Genomic DNA, 19063 nt, shown 5'->3' with positions numbered 1-19063 from the left:
GCTACTTAGAAAGCTGAGGCGGAAGGATGGCCTGAGCCCAGCAGGTCAAGGCGGCTGTGGTGGTCGTGAGCATGTCACTGCACTCCAGTCTTGGCAACAGAGACTTCGACTCAAAAAAAAAACACCAAACAAGCAAACAAACACACAAAAAAACACTCCTCTCTCTGGTCTTTATGACACTACACTGAGTTTCCTGCAAATTTTCTCCATCTCCCTAACAGGCTTCTCTCTTCCTGAAGGCAGGTGTCATCTAACAGTCAGTCTTCTGCCCTCATCCTTTTCTTCCTATGCTCTTTCCCCTGGAAGCACCACCTACATTTTCTGTCAATTTCTCCAGTGAGTATTGTAACTTTATCTCTAAAAACTCGCTGGTGTGCTTCCATTCAAACAGATAGCACCAGCCTCTAATTCATTCATTGTAAAACACAAAAACAAAATCCTGACTTTGGTGACTGAATAAAATTACTTTTAAAAGTCCCTTCCAATATTGATATTTTATGATTCTTCTGTTCGTAATAATACCCTACTCTGAATCACTTGGGTTCAAAACCTCAGAGTAAACAAAATCAAAATATTATAAAAATTCTCAATCTAGAAAATTTACAGAACAACAAATCTATGCCCATTTAAACAGCTAACAAGATTACAAGAGCCCAGCACATCAAGGCCACTGCACTCCAGTCTTGGTGATGGAGTGAGACTCCGACTCAAAACAAACAAACAAACAAACAAATAAACAAAAAAAAAAAACCACTCCTCTCTCTGGTCTTTATGACACTACATTGGGTCATTTAAAAGAAGTGGAAGTCCAAAGTCAGACAAATCCTGCAAATGTAGGACAGCACAGCAAGATTAATGAGAAACGTACACAGGGACCTTGATAATATAAGGGTCCCAAGCCATCTAGACTAGGGAGTCAGAGAAGGCATTACAGAGGTAATCCCTGGGTCGAGACTTACTGGTTACCTTCAAAACCTCAAGTTAGTTTAAGTGACAGCATTGAAAGTGAACTTCGGCCGGGCACGATGGTTCCTCCCTGTAATCCCAACACTTTGGGAGGTCGAGGTGGATAGATCACTTGAGCCCAGGAGCTCCTGACCAACCTGGGCAACACAGCAAGACCTCTTCTCTACAAAAATAAATAAAAAACATCAGCTGGGCATGGTGGGCGTGCCTATAGTCCCAGCTACTCAGGAGGCTGAGGCAGAAGGATCATCTGAACCCAGAAGGTCAGGACTGCGGTGAGCTGTGATTGTGCCACTGCACCCCAGCCTGGGCGACAGAGTGAGACCCCAGTTAAAAGGAAAAAAAAAAAAAAAAGAGTGAAGGTCAAGGGTGAGGCATTCCATAAAGGAGGGAAAGAAATAAGTAAAGGTCTAAAGGATAGGAACAGTATTTATACTGGAAATTTCCAAAAGTTTAGAGAATATGGAGTTAAAGTAACAAGGTCGAGACTGGTGAAAGGTGAGATTAAGGAGACTGGGCTGGCCTAAAAGCAAGTGGTACATTCTATATTAAGGGTTGGGCCCACTAGTGGGAAAGCAATGATCAATACAGAGAGAAGGAGACGGGGGGAAAGTGTGGTAGAGAAAAAGGATTTTTCAAGTTGCCCAGGCTATTTAAGTTCTTCTCCAATATTCTGACACCATTCCCCCTATTTGGGAGACCATGCCCAAATGGGTTGAAAATCACAGTGTAGGCCGGGCACGCTGGTTCACGCCTGTGATCCCAGCACCTTGGGAGACCGAGGCGGGAAGATCACTTGAGCCCAGGAGTTCGAGACCAGCCTGAGCAACATAGTGAGACCTCGTCTCTATAAAAAAAAAATTAGCCAGGCATGGTGGTGCATACCTATAGTCCCAGCTACTCAGGAGGCTGAGGCAGAAGGATTGCTGGAACCCAGGAGTTCGAGAGGCTGCGGTGAGCCACAATTGTGCTACTGTACTCCAGCCTGGACAAGAGAGTGAGACTCTGACTCAAAAAAAAAAAAAAAAAAAGCCACAGTGTACAAAACTCACTGAAGGACGTGGATTGTGCTGGTGAGTGCCATGGAGGGTAGAGAAAAAGGGGCCGAGAGGGGATTCTGGAAGTGTGGGAGCCTCGGGAGTGTTGGATGCAGCAGTGGTGGGTGTGAGAAGATTTGCATTTGTTGGAAGTCACCAGATTGCTGTGGGGAGGGTAAGCATGAGGGGATAAGATTAGAAGCTCAGTGCCCAACTAGAAGGCTGGCAAGTAAGCCTAGGGAAAAACTAACTGGGGCTGCGGGGGCCAGGATGGGGAGAGAAGTCAGGTTTGAAAAGCATTGACCAGAGTGACTTCCAAAATTGTCTGCATATTGGAATAATGTGGGAGGGCTTCAAAGCAGCTTGTGACTTAACAGATCTGGGAGGCGGCCTGGCCTTTGGAAGTCTACCCAGACGATTTCAAACGTGCAGACCTATGGGGGGGGGGAGTCGCCGAGGGTATAAAATCAGCAGAAAGCAGTTACTGACGAGGTGGAGGTGAGGAGGTGGGAGAGGAATCAAGATAGAGGAAATCCCAGGTTCCCATCAGGGGATACTTGGCAGAGTTGAAACATCAAGCAAGTGACCAGGGCCTTCTACGATCCCCCAACTGTGGTGGATGCTCAATGAATGAATGGTTGAAGGAATGAATGAAGGAGAAGATGATGAAGAGCAGATTTGGGAAGAGAAGGCAGTAATTTTAGGCTCAAAAACATTGAGCCTGAGATATTGATGTGTCCTTCTTATCGCTCAGATCCATTTCCAAACCCACTTCTACCATAGCTCCCACCTCTGAGTCCTGATAATGAAAATAAGCATCCCAGCCAGGCCCAGTGGCTCATGCCTGTAATCCCAGCACTTTGGGAGGTAGAAGCGAGAGGATTGCCTGAGTCCAGGGGTTAAAGACTAGCCTAGGCAACTTGGCGAGACCTTGTCTCTACAGTTAATCCAACAAATTAGCTAGGCATGGTGGCACACGTCTAGTTCCAGCTACTTGGAAGGCTGAGGTAGAAAGATCATCTGAGCCCAGCAGGTCAAGGCTGAACTGGCCATGATTGTGCCGCTGCACCCCAGCCTGCATGGCAGAGTGAGACTCTGACTCCAAAAAAAAAAAAAAAGAGCATCCCAGGTTCCTCTGAACCTGCTTCATGCTGCACACCAGTGCAAGGTTAATTTCCCCAAAATACAGCTTTTATCAGGTCTCTTTTCTACTCAAAAATCCTGAATCATAATTTGTTACGTACTGTTTAGAAGGCATTCAGACATCTTTAAGTCCTGGTTTCAACGAACATTTCTAGACTTATTTCCCACTCATACCCAAGTGAAGCTGGTTATTTTTGTCTGTTCATGGTTCTCCAAATATATCTGGTACTTTCCTGCCCTGCGAGCCTGTGGACAGGCTCTACCTCCAGCCTGAGAGCTTCTCATCTTCTTTTCTGCCCAACCCAAATCGACCATCTTTCAAAGTCCAGTGCTGGTCCCTGAGGGCTTCTCTGACCACTGTTTAAAAGTCATTTCTTCTCTTTTTGAAACCACGTGGCACTATACAGTAAAGTCCTCCCACATCTAACATCATCGAAGCTTCTCTGAAGCACCTTCATCTCAGGAATCTCACAAGGAAATGGAATGAACTGTTTGGTCCACTTTCATGACTGGAAATACCAAAAAGGCAAAGAAAGCCTAGCAGGGGCACACAAAGCGGGTGGTGGTCGAGGGTGGGTGGGGATGGTCTGTCCTGGTAGGTGAAATATTTATCACTGCATCCCTTAGAGGTCTAGTACATGGTGGTCATAAAAGCATGCCACATTTTAGTCAGTTTTATTGTTTTTAAATCCCATAGAAAAAGCTGGGCACAGTGACTCACACCTGTAATCCCAGCACTTTGGGAGCCTGAGGCAGGAGAATCGCTTGAGGTCAGGAGTTTGAGACCAGCCTGGGCAACATAGTGAGATTCCCATCTCTACAGAAAATGAAAAATTACCCAGGTATAGTGGCACATGCCTGTAGTCCCGGCTACTTAGGAGGCTGAGGTGGGAGGGTCACGTGGTCCCAGGAATTTGAGGCTGCAGTGACCTATGATTGCCCCACTGCACTCCAGCCTAGGAGATGGGGTGACACCCCATCTCTTAAAAGAAGACAAAATCCAGGCAGCCCCCTCAGGTCCTCCCACCATGGGAGCTCTTCTGTCCTCTCAATAAATCCTGCTTTCAAAAAGAAAAGAAAAGAAAAAAATCCTCTACAGATAAATGATCCCCCTAATTCCAGCTCCCAGGGTAGACCACCCACACTCTACCTCACCCCATGAGCCACTGAAGGATGGGAGAGGAGGAATGAGATACAATGTGTACCCTAGCTTAAGGTGGCAGTTGAAGTGCTTACTTAAAGTGATGTGTATCTCAGTACAGCATACATGTTCCATTTCTTTTCTTTTCTATGGAGTCTCACTCTGTCACCCAGACTGGCACGCTCACAGCCACTGTAGCCTCGACCTGCTGGGCTCCGGCAATCTTTTCACCTCAGCCTTCCAAGTAGCTGGAACTACAGGCACGTGCCACCATGCCTGGCTAATTTTTTTTTTTTTAATTGTAGAGATGAGGTCTCGCCAAATTGCCCACGCTGGTCTCAAATACCTGGGCTCAGGCAATCCTCTCACCTCTGCCTCCCAAACTGCTGGGATTACAGACGTGATTCACCACACCCCACCCCACGTATCTTTTTGATGAAATGTTCAAATCATTTGTCCATTTTTATTTATTTTATTTTATTTTGGGGAGTTTTTTTTCTGGTTTTTTTTTTTTTTTGAGTATGAGTCTCACTCTGTAGCCCAGGCTGGAGTGCAGTGGCATGCTCTCGACTTGCTGGGCTCTGGTGATCCTTCCACCTCAGCCTTCCAAGTAGCTGGAACCACAGGCATGCGCCACCATGCCTGGCTAATTTTTTTTATTTATTGTAGAGATGAGGTCTCACCATGGGGCCCAGGCTGATCTTGAACCCCTGAGCTCAGGCAATCCTCTTGTCTCCGCCTCCCAAAGTGCTAGGATTACAGGCGTGAGCCACCGCACCTGGCTACATGTACCTTTCCAATAGTTTTGTGACACTCGTGCTCAAGAAAAATATTAACTCTGTAGGGAACTCCGTGACACAGGCTATGGAAGTGTTTAAGTATAGTGACCATGGACATGGACCTCTCAGATCAACTGTCAAAAGTGTGGTTGCCCGGAGGCCCCGGAGTGAATCTATCACTGTGTCCTGGGTAAGGCTGTCCTTCCCGATGCTGCTCCCAGACAGTAACTGAGCCCAGTACTGAGAGGCAAAGAAAGCCTAGCAGGGGCACTGCACTCCCACTCCCACCATGTGACACGATTGTTCCCCCTTCTCCTTCTGCCACGATGAGGAGCTTCCTGAGGCCTCACTGGAAGCAGGTGATTCCCAGCAGGGATTCCCAAGCAGGCCCATTCCTGCAAGATGTGACTCCTCTGATGGGCAGTTCAGGCTGGAGGACTCCTCGCCAACCTTTAATGAGCGTTTCTTAGAACAGCCCTGCAAGCGAGGACTTTTCCTATCCAATTTGTCCGCCCTTCCCTCTTGTATTGGTCTGTTTTGTGTTGCCACAAAGGAATACCTGAGGCTGGGTAATGGGTCAAGAAAAGAGGTTTATTTGGCTCACGGGGCTGCACGGCGCTGGCATCTGCTTCTGGTGATGCCTCCAGAAGCTTCTAATCATGGCAGAGGGAGAAGAGGGAACAAGCGTGCTGCATGGTGAGAGCAGAAACAAGAGAGAAGGGAGAGGCCAGGCTCTTGTTGTGACCAGCTCTTGCGTGAACTAACAGAGCAGAACTCACTCCTTACAGCAAGAACTCACTCGTTACCGTGACACCAGCACCAGCCTTCATAAGGGATCCACCCCATGACCCAGTCACCTCTGACTAGGCCCCACCTCCAACACTGGGAATCACATTTCAATGTGCGATCTGGAGGGGACAGCCATCCACACTCTGTCACCTCTCTCCTCCATAGGGGCCAGACCCCTGTCGTGTCCTGAAGGCTCCCCAAGCCTCCTCTGATTCCTCCCCACTTCCCTCCCAGGCTACCACCCAAATAATCACCTGCATGAACATACTCTCTTGGTGTCTGTTTCTCAGAGGATCCAATATGACTTAATAAGGTTTTAACGTTTTTCAAATTAGTTTTCTATTTGATTCTTATGAAATGTAGGAAACAGTGCTTCATAATTTCAGCAAAAGACATTAAATGAGTTTCCAAGAAATATATGAACAAAATATTGAGTTTAACTAGGCAAACCCATGTAGCCAGAGAAAATCAAAATATGCCTGAATTTTGGAATTTAGATGGAAGATGTCTGCCAAACCATAACAAAGAAACTGATTATGTTAAAGCTTCTGCAGCTTTAAAAGACTGATGTCCTATAAAGCCACACCTATGTAATTTTGTAGGTGTAATTTTCAACAGCCAAATATTTTACAAATGACTGCAAAAATGGTACCATAGTCTAGATGGAAAAAAAAATCACAGTATCATCCATGAGTAATTTCTCCTTTTTTTTTTTTGAGTCAGGGTCTCAGTCTGTCACCCAGGCTAAGGGGCAGTGACATGATCATGGCTCACTGCAGCCCCGACTTCCTAGCCACAGACGATTCTCCTCAGCCTCCCAAGTAGCTGAGCCTCCAGGCACACGCCGCCATGCCCAGCTAATTTGGGTATTTTTTGTAGAGACGAAGCCTGGCTGTGTTGCCCAGGCTGGTCTCGAACTCCTAGGCTCAAACAGTCCTCCTGCCTCAGCCTCCCAAAGTGCTAGGATTGCAGGCATGAGCCACGGCACCCAGACTAACGTTTCCATAATTTTACAACGTATTGGAAAATGGGCCCCCTCATACAACCCACTGTGGGGAGGCATATGCTGCTATTATCAGTAAGTGCACAAAATGATCTATCAAGCATCTTCCAGCTGTCCAATATTGTATTAAGTATTTTACATGGTGTGTTCATTTTTTTAAAATACTTTTCTTTTTAGAATCATGTGAGGAATTGTTGCACAGGTGTATGGTGTGAAGGCGAGGTTTGGGATTCTTCCCACTCTCCACGAAGTGAGTACGGTACCCAGCGGGTGGTTTTGCCTCCTTTATTTACCCTCCGTCCCTCCTTCCCTCCCTCAGGGTGTCCAGTGACTGCTGTTCCCATCTGCGAGCCTAGTGTTTAGTACCCACTTACAAGTGAGAATACATGGCATTCAGTTTTTTGTTTCTGTGATAAATGAGGGTCTCCTGCTGCATCCATATTGCTGCAAAGGACATGAGTTCATTCTTTTTCGTGGCCATGTAGTATTCCATAGGGCATATGTACCCCCTTTTCTTTATCCAGTCCACTGTTGAAGGGCATTTGGGTTGGTTCTACATTTTTGCTATTGTGAACAGTGCTGTAGTAAATAGTACAGGTGTCTTTTTGGTAGAACAATGGTTGCTCCTTTGGGCATATTCCCATTGTATGCAGATGGGAACAGCATTGCTAGGTCGAATGGTAACTCTTTGTAGTTCTTTGAGAAATTGCCAAACTGCTTTCCACAGGGATTGAACTAGTTTACGTATGGGTTGAACTGCTCTATGGAGTATTACTGTCGTGTGTGTGTGTGTGTGTGTGTGTGTGACAGGATCTTACTCTGTCACCCAGGCTGGAGTGCAGTAGTGGTATGATAGCTCTCTGCAGCCTTGAACTCCTGGGCTCAAGCAATCCTCCCACTTCAGCCTCCAGAATAGCTAGGACTGCAGGTGCATGCCATGACACCCAACTATTTTTTTTTTTAGATTTTGTAGATACTGGGTCTCGCTATGTTGCCCAGGCTGGTCTTGAGCTCCTGGGCTCAAGCGATCCTCTCACCTAAGCCTCCCAAAGAGCCTACGTCCATTTTTTAGAGGAGTAAACTGAGGCTTAGAGAGACTAAGAGGCTTGTCTAAGTTCCCAAGGCAAAGGTATCAGAGTACCTACAGCTCTCCGGAGCCAGGCTGCCTCCTGGCAACACTGGGCATGACCCTTAGGAAGGCTTCCCAAAGACAGTTGTCACAGAACACCTACACTTCTAAGGGGGAGATGATATTGCCCTCACTGTCCTTACTAGAGATAATCAGGGAGCAGTGTCCACATCCTAAAACTACAAAAATGAACTACACAAAATAATAGGATCTTAGAGCAGAAAGAGGCTTTTGAGATGATTCAGTCTAACATCTTCATTGGGCTGAAAAAGAAACTAGAGAGCATGTCCTCTATTTGTTGAGAGATACTGTTTTTATTCTTTTTATTTTAAAGATGCGGGGTCCAATTCAGGGGTAGATACATAAGTGGTCATCATACAAGTAAAGTCTGGACCTCCCTTTGGTCCCCACTTTGCCTGGTTTGAGATCAGGTACCTCATTGATGAAGTGTATCTCTCTCCCTCCTCCCCTGGCAGTATCCCACCGCAGCCAATCCCTTTCTTACAGTATTATGATAAATGTTCAGGGTCCAGTTATGAGTGAGAACATGTGGTACTCAGTTCGTTTCTGTGATAAATCACTGAATATTATAGACTCTAAATCCATCCAAGTTGCTGCAAAGTCCATAGTTTTGTCCTTCTTTATAGCTGCATAATGTTCCATCATAGGTATGTACCATCTGTTTTTAATCTAGTCCATTTTTGATGGGCAGCACAGTTGGTTCCATGTTTTAGCTATCTTGCTGCAACAAACATGCACTTGCAGGTATCTTTTTTGTAGAATGATTTGATTTCCTCCGGGTATATTCCCAGAAGGGGGATTGCTGGGTCGTATGGAAGGTTGAATTTTAGATCTTTTAGGACTCGCCAAACTGTTTTCCACAGAGCTTATACTAGTTTACACTCCCACCTGAGCAGAGTAGAAGCATTCCTTTTTTGCCCGCATCCTCTCCAGCACCTGTTGATTTTTGAGTTATTGATGATGGCCATCCTGACTGGAGTTAGGTGGTATCTCAGTGTGGTTTTAATTTGCATTTCTTTGATGATTATAGTGACTGAGCATGTTTTCTTCTTTTTCTTTTTTTTTTGGAGTCGAATCTCACCCTACTACTACCCAGGCTGGAGGGCAGTGGCCCAATTACAACTCACTGCAGCTTTGACCTTCTGGGCTCAGGCAATCCTTCCACTTCAGCTGCCCAAGTAGTTGGAACTACAGGTGTGCGTGCCGCCACAAGCAGCTAATCTCACTGTGTTGCCTACGCTGGCCTCGAACTCCCAGGCTCATATAATCCTCTTGCTTCAGACTCCCAAAGTGCTAGGATTACAGGCGTGAGCCACCGTGCCCAACTGAGAGATAATGTTCAAGATTTACCCTTTAGATTTACCCATGTGGACACTTCACATCTTAGCCTAGACCAAGGGAGGAAAGCCCTTGGCCCAGGGAGCAGGAGTTGTAGACTGGTAGGCGCTGGATGGTTGTTTTGGCAAATTTATTCAAACTCAGGAAACATTCTGCTCCCACGCCACCCTGTGTTGCCACCACCAAAGAGACAATGGCAACTTCCTCCTCCCTCTGGCCCTCAGGTGGTTCCCAGGGCCATGAACAGGGGGAGGGAGAGGTTTCCTCTTAGTCCAAGTCTCTAGCTAGTTCCATGAATATGAAACCAGGAATGCGGTGGCTCTGTCACTTCTAGAAAAGAAAAGAGGATTGTTCCTTCCGAAGTTTTCTCCCGTGCATAAGGCCCGGTTTACTCCCAACTGACAGATAATTGAATTTTTTTTCCCGCAATTTTAAAAGGAAATTCAAGACACCACTACCGTCTCTGAAAAATCTGATCTCCGGCAGACTGCCATGATCAACAGTAGTAAGTAAATAGTCCCTGTAAAGTAACTGTGTGAGTTTTTTTTCCCTCAAGCCAACACATGAATTTAATTTAGGATATGAATGAGCATTGTAAACACATGGATAGTACCTACTATTTTTTCTTTTGGGGATAAAGAAAAATTAGTTTTTTAGCCATAAAGTGTAACTTGCTAGTATAATATAAATGACTCTATACTTTGTTATTCATCTCGGCCAAGAAGCAAGTCTATGAAAGTACAAACAAACTTACAGTACTCATTAGATGGTTAGCAATTTATTATTAAAACAAACAGCCTCACCTGTATCACTTCAGTCTCCAAGGCCACAGATGGTGTACTTTTGTCGTCAAGCCTCAAAGTATATTTTCCCCATGGAATTCTAAGGATTCTCTTTACAAACAACTAAGATTTTTGAAATTTCCCTTGTAATTTGGTGGTAGTACAGCGATGCAGACAAGTTGTCCGAAAGTCCTTTGATGTTTGGAAGCTGACCTGTCACCTATCCTTGGTATTAGAATGAAAGAAAGGTTACGGGTGGAACCCCTATATCTGGAGTCCATTCCTTACCCGCCAGTCTCCAAAATGCGTAAGTTGCACATTTTTCTTATGTGGGCGCCTCAAGCCTGAGTCTCAGCTCACTCCCTTCCTTCTGGAAGCTTTTCCTGACCCCCAGCACCTGCCCTCACAGCTTGTGCTCCAAGGTAGGTCCTGGCTGAACCATCACCTCTGCTAGAATGTGAACGCGAACAGACTCGGGATTATGCCAGTCTTGCTCACCCCCGTCCCCAGAATGTAAAGCAGTGCTAGGAATACCATAAATACCAGAACGCCTCTGCAGCCTACTGAGCCCTTGCTCAGCATTTGATATTCTAGAAAACCTTCCGCTCCCCCTTCTGGAAAGCTTCCCTCTCTCTCCCTCCTCTTGAGCTTCTTCCCCCATTTTCACTGTTCTTCCGATGGCTTCTGCCCTACCTTCAAGCTTGACCCCTACATTTCACGCCAGTCTATCATCTCCCTGCCAGAACATGGTAGGCACTTGATAAATATGTTTTGAATGAATGAACGAATAATGAAGTCATTGTTTCAGTCTGTCGGAGTTCTCACACCCACAACACAGAAAAGCCAAGACACTGACAATAGTCATGTCCGTAGAGAAAGGGTTCAATACCACAAAACAAGGAGGATGAGAGTCTTGGGTTACGGTTTTTTAAGAAGTAATTTGGCGGGCAGGGGACTAGGGAATGGGCAGTGTCAACTGGTTGGAGATGAAGTCATGGGGGATGTCAAAACTGTCTTCATGAGCAGAGCCAGTTTCGGGGAGGAGGTCACAGGGCCAGCAGAGTTAGCTTCTTGGTACGTGTCCTAGGTCCAGGTGGGGTCTCAGGTCCATCAGATCGCAAAGTCTGAAAAACATCTCCAAGACCAGTCTTGGGTTTTACAATGGATGCTATCTAAATAAGTCCCAGGACCATTGGCGACTGACCCTGAGCATCAAGCCATGACAGAACTACCTGAGTAGGAAGAGATATGGAAGGGAGAAGCCTGGAGATTAAAGCTGCTCCAGTCCCGGCCGATGGGACTTCAGGATGTCATCGAGGAGATCTGTGCAACATTATGCTCGAGATCTGTGCAACGTTAGGCTTGCCGCTGAAGAGGAAATAAGTTTAGCAAACCTCATGGGCAGCTTTCCCAATCCCCAGGGGTCAGGGCATAAAGATAATCAGTTGTTTTCCATCAAAGTGAAAGAACAGGTTTGTTCATTTCTACCCAGATCTGCAGTCTCGCAGGGTTCAGGTCTCCCCCTTTAGCTTTGATCTTGTACATTAATTTTTCCTACATTAGTTTTACTTGGATGTGATTTCTTCATGCTTCTGACTCTCTTTGGGAAATGCTAACCACCTCCACATCTTCAATGATCATGTTAAACAGATGACGTCTACATAGCTATCTCTAAACTACCTTTCTCACCTCAGCAACAGGCCTATGTCTCCAAGAGCACCCTTATTTCAACCTGTTTGCAACTAAACTTAGGATGTCCAACTAAACACAGCAGATTCATCACACATAATGATCTTATTTCCCTTCCTGATCTCTGCTAAGATGAAGGCCAAGAAATTTCTTTGAAAATTTCTCAGAAAAAAGTAGCAACCCCCTTGGGTCCCCTCCCACTGTGGGAGCTTTTCTGTCCTCTCAATAAATCCTGCTTTTTAAAAAAAGAGAAGAAAAAAAAAAAGTTGACAAGAGCAAAGAGAACAGAATACAATGGTTAATCAAAGATTCCAACAAACGTTTAGATGGTGGAGAGTCGGTGGAGTTGAGATAACTGTTATGAGAAGCCTGGAATTGGGACAGTATGGATGTAGTACTTTTTCTCATCCTTTTTTTTCTTTGAGTTGGAGTCTCACTCTGTCGCCCAGGCTGGAGTGCAGTGGCATGCTCACGGCCACTGCAGCCTCCACCTGTGCTGGGCTCAGGTGATTCTTCCACCTCAGCCTTTTAAGTAGCTAGAACTATAGGCATGCGCCACCATGCCCAGCTAATTTTTTGATTTATTGTATAGATGAGGTCTCACCAAGTTGCCCAGACTGGTCTCGAACCCCTAGTCTCAGACAATGCTCTTGCCTCAGCCTCCCAAAGAGCTGGGATTATAGACTTGAGCCACCGTGCCCAGCCTGATTTTGCTCTGGGTGCCTTTTTCTCTTCCTTTTCTCTTTTACCATTTAAAGGCTGCTAACTTCTAAAATAAATACTACCAAAAAAAAAAAAAAAGAGAGAGAGAGAGAGAGAGCTGATTCAGCCTGTAAGCACTCCGCATATGGAGGCCTCACAGAGAGAGGAGCTTCTGTACTTATTAGATGGACTGAAACACAGGCAGTGACCATTTACTACGTATTGAACTGTGACACAGAGGGCCACCTTTCCAGATTCTACAAGGAATACCGGCAGCTGGGCCCGTACCTCCCTGGAAGCGCAGAAGATCCTTCTCTGGGAAACTGACGAGCCTGAGAGAGAGGGACTTCCTGGTATTGGGCCGTCTACTCACGACAACAAAAGAACCTGCCTCCGGTCACATAACGTCCATTCAGCCTTTCATGCCCTGTTCTGACATAGGAACAGACAGGGATTCCCATTATGATTATAAACGGCAGACAGGGATTAACAAACATTTGAGGGAAACCTCTAATGAAACCGCAGAAGAGAAAGCAAAGAAAAAAAGCATCTGGGGGAATTCGAGTCAACCAAGAAAAAGAATTAAAAATGCAATTAATGACCTTAGAGATGGGGAAAGATATTACATCCATAAGGTAAGTACAGGATGCTATAAAAAAGGAATAAACATAAAAGGATGCTTGGAATTTAAAATAAGGTAAGACAGTTATTCAAGAATTAGAAAATAACATCAAAGAAATCTCACAGAAAGTAGTCCCCCTCACCATCGTAGTCGGGGAAAAAAGCAAGAGAAGCGAAAAACATTTTTTATAAAATGGAGAATTGGCCGGGTGTGGTCAATAATCCCAGCACTTTGGGAGGTTGAGGTGAAAAGACTGCCTGAGCCCGCGGGTTCGAGACCAGTCTGGGCAACTTGGTGAGTCTTCATCTCTACAATAAATCAAGAAAAATTAGCCGGGCATGGTGGCACATGCCTGTGGTTCCAGCTACTTGGAAGACTGAGGTGGAAGGATCAGCCCAGCAGGTTGAGGCTGCAGTGGCCATGAGTGCGCCACTGCACTCCAGCCTGGGCGACAGAGTGAGACCCCAACTCAAGAAAAATAGACAACTGATTTAGGAAAACTAATAACTGCCTAACAGGATTCTAGGGGGTGGGGGAATGGAACAGAGAATATTCTGGGGAGAGAATTATCAAAGAAATATTAAAATAAAATACCCCCATGGAGCACAGCAATGAGGTGGTGAGCAGTGAAGCAAAGTGAACTGCTGTTTTTCAACAAAAAACTTTTAGTTCTACCTGAGTTTTAAACTATGTGCATATGTTACTTTGATAAGCAAAGTTTATTTAAACAAAGTTTTTCTCTCTCTTTTTTTAATTATAGACAGAGTCTCACTAAGTTGCCGAACCTGGTCTTGAACTCTTGGCTCAAGCGATCCTTCTACCTCAGCCTCCCAAAAACAGTATGGGAAGGATTTCCCATTTCCTTCTTCCTTCAGAACTCCCAGCTCTTCTGAAGATTATCCCATCCGACCATATTAGCCAACAGTGCTTCCTTTGACTGTCACCTGGCTAATCAGTTATCCTAGGTCACTGAAATTCTAGCACCTGGTTCACCTACTACCTTCCTTCATGATTTCTTTTCTGTGGATACTGAAATTGCCAAGACTACGACAGAAGTCATGGTAAAAATATATATATGTAGGGGTGTGTGTGTGTGTGTGTGTGTGTGTGTTTTAGTGATAGAGTCTTACTGTGTTGCCCAGGCTGAGTGCTATTCACAGGTGGGATCACAGCACACTACCGCCTCGAACTCCTAGCCTCAAGTGATCCTCCCACCTCAGCCTTCCAAGTAGGTGGGACTGCAGGCACCTACCGCCACGTCTGTCTCTGGCCTCTAACCTTCTTCATTTCCTCAACTCCATTTGGACCGCCCTCTGCCATGGTCACCCATCCTCTGGCTCTTGTCATCACTACCCCCTAGCCACCAGCTCCACACCTCCTGCCTCCTCCACGTACCCCCAAACCCAGCCTTCACAATGGCACTGGAGGTGTGCATCCACCGAAGACCTCTTCCTCACCATCTGCCACCCATCCTGTGGAAGTACCATGTGTCAGCACCACAGCCATTCCCTGGAGCGCACTTTGACTGCTTTGTTCCTTTTTCCCTCCATCCTACATGTCCAACCCCAACTAAACCTTAATCTGGGACCAAATCCAAGTAGCCAGACTTTTCTCCAGAAACTCTGCTGACTGGTCTTTATGACCAAAAATATCCAATGGTAAACAACACGGTCCAACAGTCGCACTGATTTCTCTAGCAAATTTTTCTCCTCCAAAATGCTTATTTTTCTCATGCCGTTTCCTTTTCCTCAAACATTTAACGCCTCATTCTAGCCCTCTGCTGGGACCCTGCCTTCCCTTCATACTTCGCAGAGAAATAACAAGCTGTTTGACAAGAGCTGCCCGAATCATCTTCCCACCGCCATGGTCTCAGTCAGCCACCTCTGAACCTACATGCACAAATCTGTTCTCCCTGTTAAAATGGAGGCCATGTCCTGGCTCTTGTATAAGCCAACATTCTTGCTATGGAAGAACTGCATTCCTAAAATCATCACTGATTCTTCATAAATCTTAGGTCCCCTCTTTTGACTGGGTCATTACCATCAGCAGAGAAATATACTTAATATCACTCATCTGCCAGGTGCAGTGTCTCGCACCTGTAATCCCAGTACTTTGGGAGGCCAAGGCAGGAAGACTGCTTGACCTCAGTCAGGGCTTCAAGACCAGCCTGGGCAACATAGCAAGACCTCATCTCTAAAAAAAAAAAAAAAAAAAAATTAGCCAGGTGTGGTGGCAGGCGCCAATAGTCCCAGCTACTTGGGAGGGAGGCTGAGGCGGAAGGATCACCTGAGGCCCGGGAGATCAAGGCTGCGATGAGGCCTGATTGTGCTATACTCCGGCATGAGTGACAGAGTGAGACTCCTGGCTTGAAAAAAAAAAAGACAAAAACAAAAAAATCCATTGAGCAAAACACACAGAAAATGTCCTTGACCTTCTATCTTCTTCCAGTTTACATCCACATCCATTTATCTTCTCCTCTTCACTATACAACTTGTTCAGAGTTGTCCTTAGTTACAGTTGCCACTTCCTCATCTCCCATTCTCTCTTCAAGCTATTTGATTCTAGTTTCTGACTGGTGTTTCTTATCATATTTGTGATCTAAGAGAGGCAATGCAATCGTTAAGCTTGGACTTTAGTCCCACGGTCTGTGTTTTCCAAGGTGTAAAAGCAAGATAGCTTCTCTGTGTCTCCGTTTCCTCAACTATGACATGAGGATAATAAAAGCAATGCTCTCACAGGGTTGTTGTGAGGACTCAAACGGCAAACACAAAAGCATAAGAATTCCAGGTGGACAGAAAGGCTCTAACACCTGAATGCTACGGTGGTCGAAAGTGACCTTCCTTCATCTGTTGAATAAACTCCAGTAATGAAGGCTCATTTCTCACCTCTCAACTGCACTCTGCTCGCAGGTTCGGTGACATCGTCTCCGTCAGTTCCTTCCACTCCGCTGGCTGCTCCATCTCTAAACACTGGAAAACTCAGTCCTTTCTTTTGACTGTCTAGCCGCTTTCTTTCTCCTCGCTCTCTCTCTTTCTTGAGTAAGGGTCTCACTTTTAAGTCACTCTTGAGTCAGGCTGGAGTGCAGTGACATGATCATGGCTCACCACAGCCTTGACCTCCTGGACTCAGGTGATCCTTCCACATCAGCCTCCCAAGTAGCTGGGACTACAGGTGCACACCACCATGTCCGGCAAATTTTTTAATTTTTTTGTAGAGAAGAGGTCTTGCTATGTTGCCCAGTCTGGTCTCCAACTCCGAGGTTCAAGCAACCCTCCTGCCTTGGCCTCCTCAAGGGCTAGGATTAAGGCGTGAAACACCATGTTTGGCCTAGCCTAAGTAACCTGATCGAATCCCACGCTTTTAAGAGCATCTGTGTGCTGATGTTACTCATTTTATACCTCCAATTCTTGCTCTCCCCTGAGCACCTAACATATATGTAACCACCATCTCCACCAGGACATTAAGTTGGTATCACAAACAACACATCCAAGACAACCTTTTTTTTTTTTTAGAGTTGGAGTCTCATTCTGTTGCTCAGACTGGAGTGCTGTGGCACGCTCCCGGCCACCACAACTTCAACCCGCTGGGCTCCAGCAATCCTACTACCTCAACCTTCCAAGTAGCTGTAACTACAGGCACATGCTACCACACCCGGCTAAGTTTTGATGTATTGGAGAGATGAGGTCTCACCAAGTTGCCCGGGTGGGTCTCGAACCCGCGGGCTCAGGCAATCCACTCACCTCGGCCTCCCAAAGTGATGGGTCTACAGGCTGAGCCACCAAGCCCGGCCCCAAGACAGAATTCTTAAAGACCTCCAGCCAGCCCACATACCTGCTCCTATAAATCTTCCCCTGCTGTTCTAGCTGCTGATCTAGTTGTCATTCACCCAGATATTAGAAGTCACATCTGATTTTTCCTCCTTCTCCCAATCTGACATCCAGATGCCAGTGGGCCTGTTTGCCCCATCTACAAAAGGTGTGCCCAGTTCAACTCTACTTCTTACCACTTCCTGTTGCCATCTTTAATCCAAGCTGCCATGGCCTCTCTGCTGGATACTACAAAGTCCTCCAAGTGAGTATCCCTGATCCCATTCTTTGCCCAACACGCCAATTTCCTCACAGCAGTTACAGCAATCTCAACGAACAAACCAGATCTTTTTTTTTGAGTTGGAGTGTCACTCCATCACCCAGGCTGGAGTGCAGTGGCACGCTCACGGCCACCCCAGTGTCGACCTGCTGGGATCCGGTGATCCTTCCCCCTCAACCTTCCAAGTAGCCAGAACTACAGACGTGCACTACCACACCCGGCTAATTTTTGATGTATTGGTAGAGACGAGGTCTCGCCAAGTTGCCTGGGCTGGTCTCGAACCCGTGGGCTCAGGCAATCCCCTCACCTTGGCCTCCCAAAGTGCTGGGATGACAGGCTGAGCCCCACCGAGCTTGGCCACAAACCAGATCTTATCAATTCCTTGCTTTAAGTTTTCCAGAAGCTTGCCATGACAATTACAATAGCAGGAAATTCAAACTAGTAAAAACTCAGGATACATATATATGTATATGAATAATCAATGATTGAACAACTTTAGTCTTATAGTTGCAGCTAAAAGGTAATCTACTCTGTGAAACTGAAGGTTTATTAGATAGAACAATAACTAAAACCCCCAGGAATTCAGGCCTATGTTCACTATATGAGTTTTACACACAAGATTATTGCTACCCTGGCAAATTCTCCATTCTCTCTGTAGGTAAATGTGCTCAAGTGGAATGATCACTGGAAGTCTCACTGTTATCTGAGAGGTTCTGAGAAGTATGGTCAGGCCTTTAAATCTCAGTGGTATTTTGACCCAACAAACTCTACTGATTCCTAACAAGCTGTTCTCTGCTTCGAAGTGAGTTTTCCTAGACACCTGCTGACACGAATGCCCTTCAGAGATTCTGCTTCTATTGCTTTGCACTGACCAACACCACTGCAGAGTACCAGACATCTGGATGGCTCATCCGGCAGGAACAGGGAATATATTCTTAATAGGCACTGCTTTTAAATGAATACGCTGACTCTTACATCGCCGTAAGAAACTTTCATTTCTTGATCATCCCTAAAAAATATGACAGACATTTAAATGTAATAGAAAGTATGGAGTGCTTTTTTGGTAATCATTCGAACTACTATCCTTAAAAAGTATTTATGAATAAAATCTGTGATATTCATCTCAGTAACATATCACTTAACATTTGACTTTGAATATTTTTAAAAATGCACTGATAAACCTAATTTCAAAACCAGCAATCTAATTATCATTAGTGTATACATATTTTTGAAGTGTAGCAAAATATTATTAGTGTCTCAAGATGACAACACATCAAAGAACAGAGCACAAAACAATGTTTTTAAATTTTCCTTTGAGGCTGGGCACAGTGGCTCATGCTGTAATCCAAGTACTTTGGGAGGTCGAGGCAGAAGGACTGCTTGAGCCATGGAGTTTGAGATCAGCCTGGGTAACATAGCGAGACCTTATCTCTACAAAAAAATTTTAAACATTATCTGGACATGGTGGTGCATCTGGAGACCCAGCTACTTGGGAAGTATCACCTGCACCCAGGAGGTAAAGGCTATGGTAAGCCATGATTGTGCCACTGTACTCCAACCTGGGTGATACAGCGAGACCCCGGCTCAAAAAAGTTCCTTTGAAAACCCCAACTCATATTTTTTTGTTACAAAACATGCCTCCAGTTAGTTAATTTTAAAATATCCACACAGGGAAAATTACACCGAAAGCCATCAACAGAGACTGTTTTTGATTACTCTAGGACTCTAACCCATTTAGGTTCTTATAAGAGTTATTCCAATTACACAGTTTAGAAATGCTTGCTTGAACAAATTAACCCTAATCTTATTATGGTCATAAACATAAACTAATCACAG

The sequence above is a fragment of the Carlito syrichta genome, unplaced genomic scaffold, assembly GCF_000164805.1.
Source record: "Carlito syrichta isolate Samal-C Ts95f unplaced genomic scaffold, Tarsius_syrichta-2.0.1 Scaffold153629, whole genome shotgun sequence".
Taxonomy (NCBI): domain Eukaryota; kingdom Metazoa; phylum Chordata; class Mammalia; order Primates; family Tarsiidae; genus Carlito; species Carlito syrichta.
Note: the sequence above shows the minus strand (reverse complement) of the source record.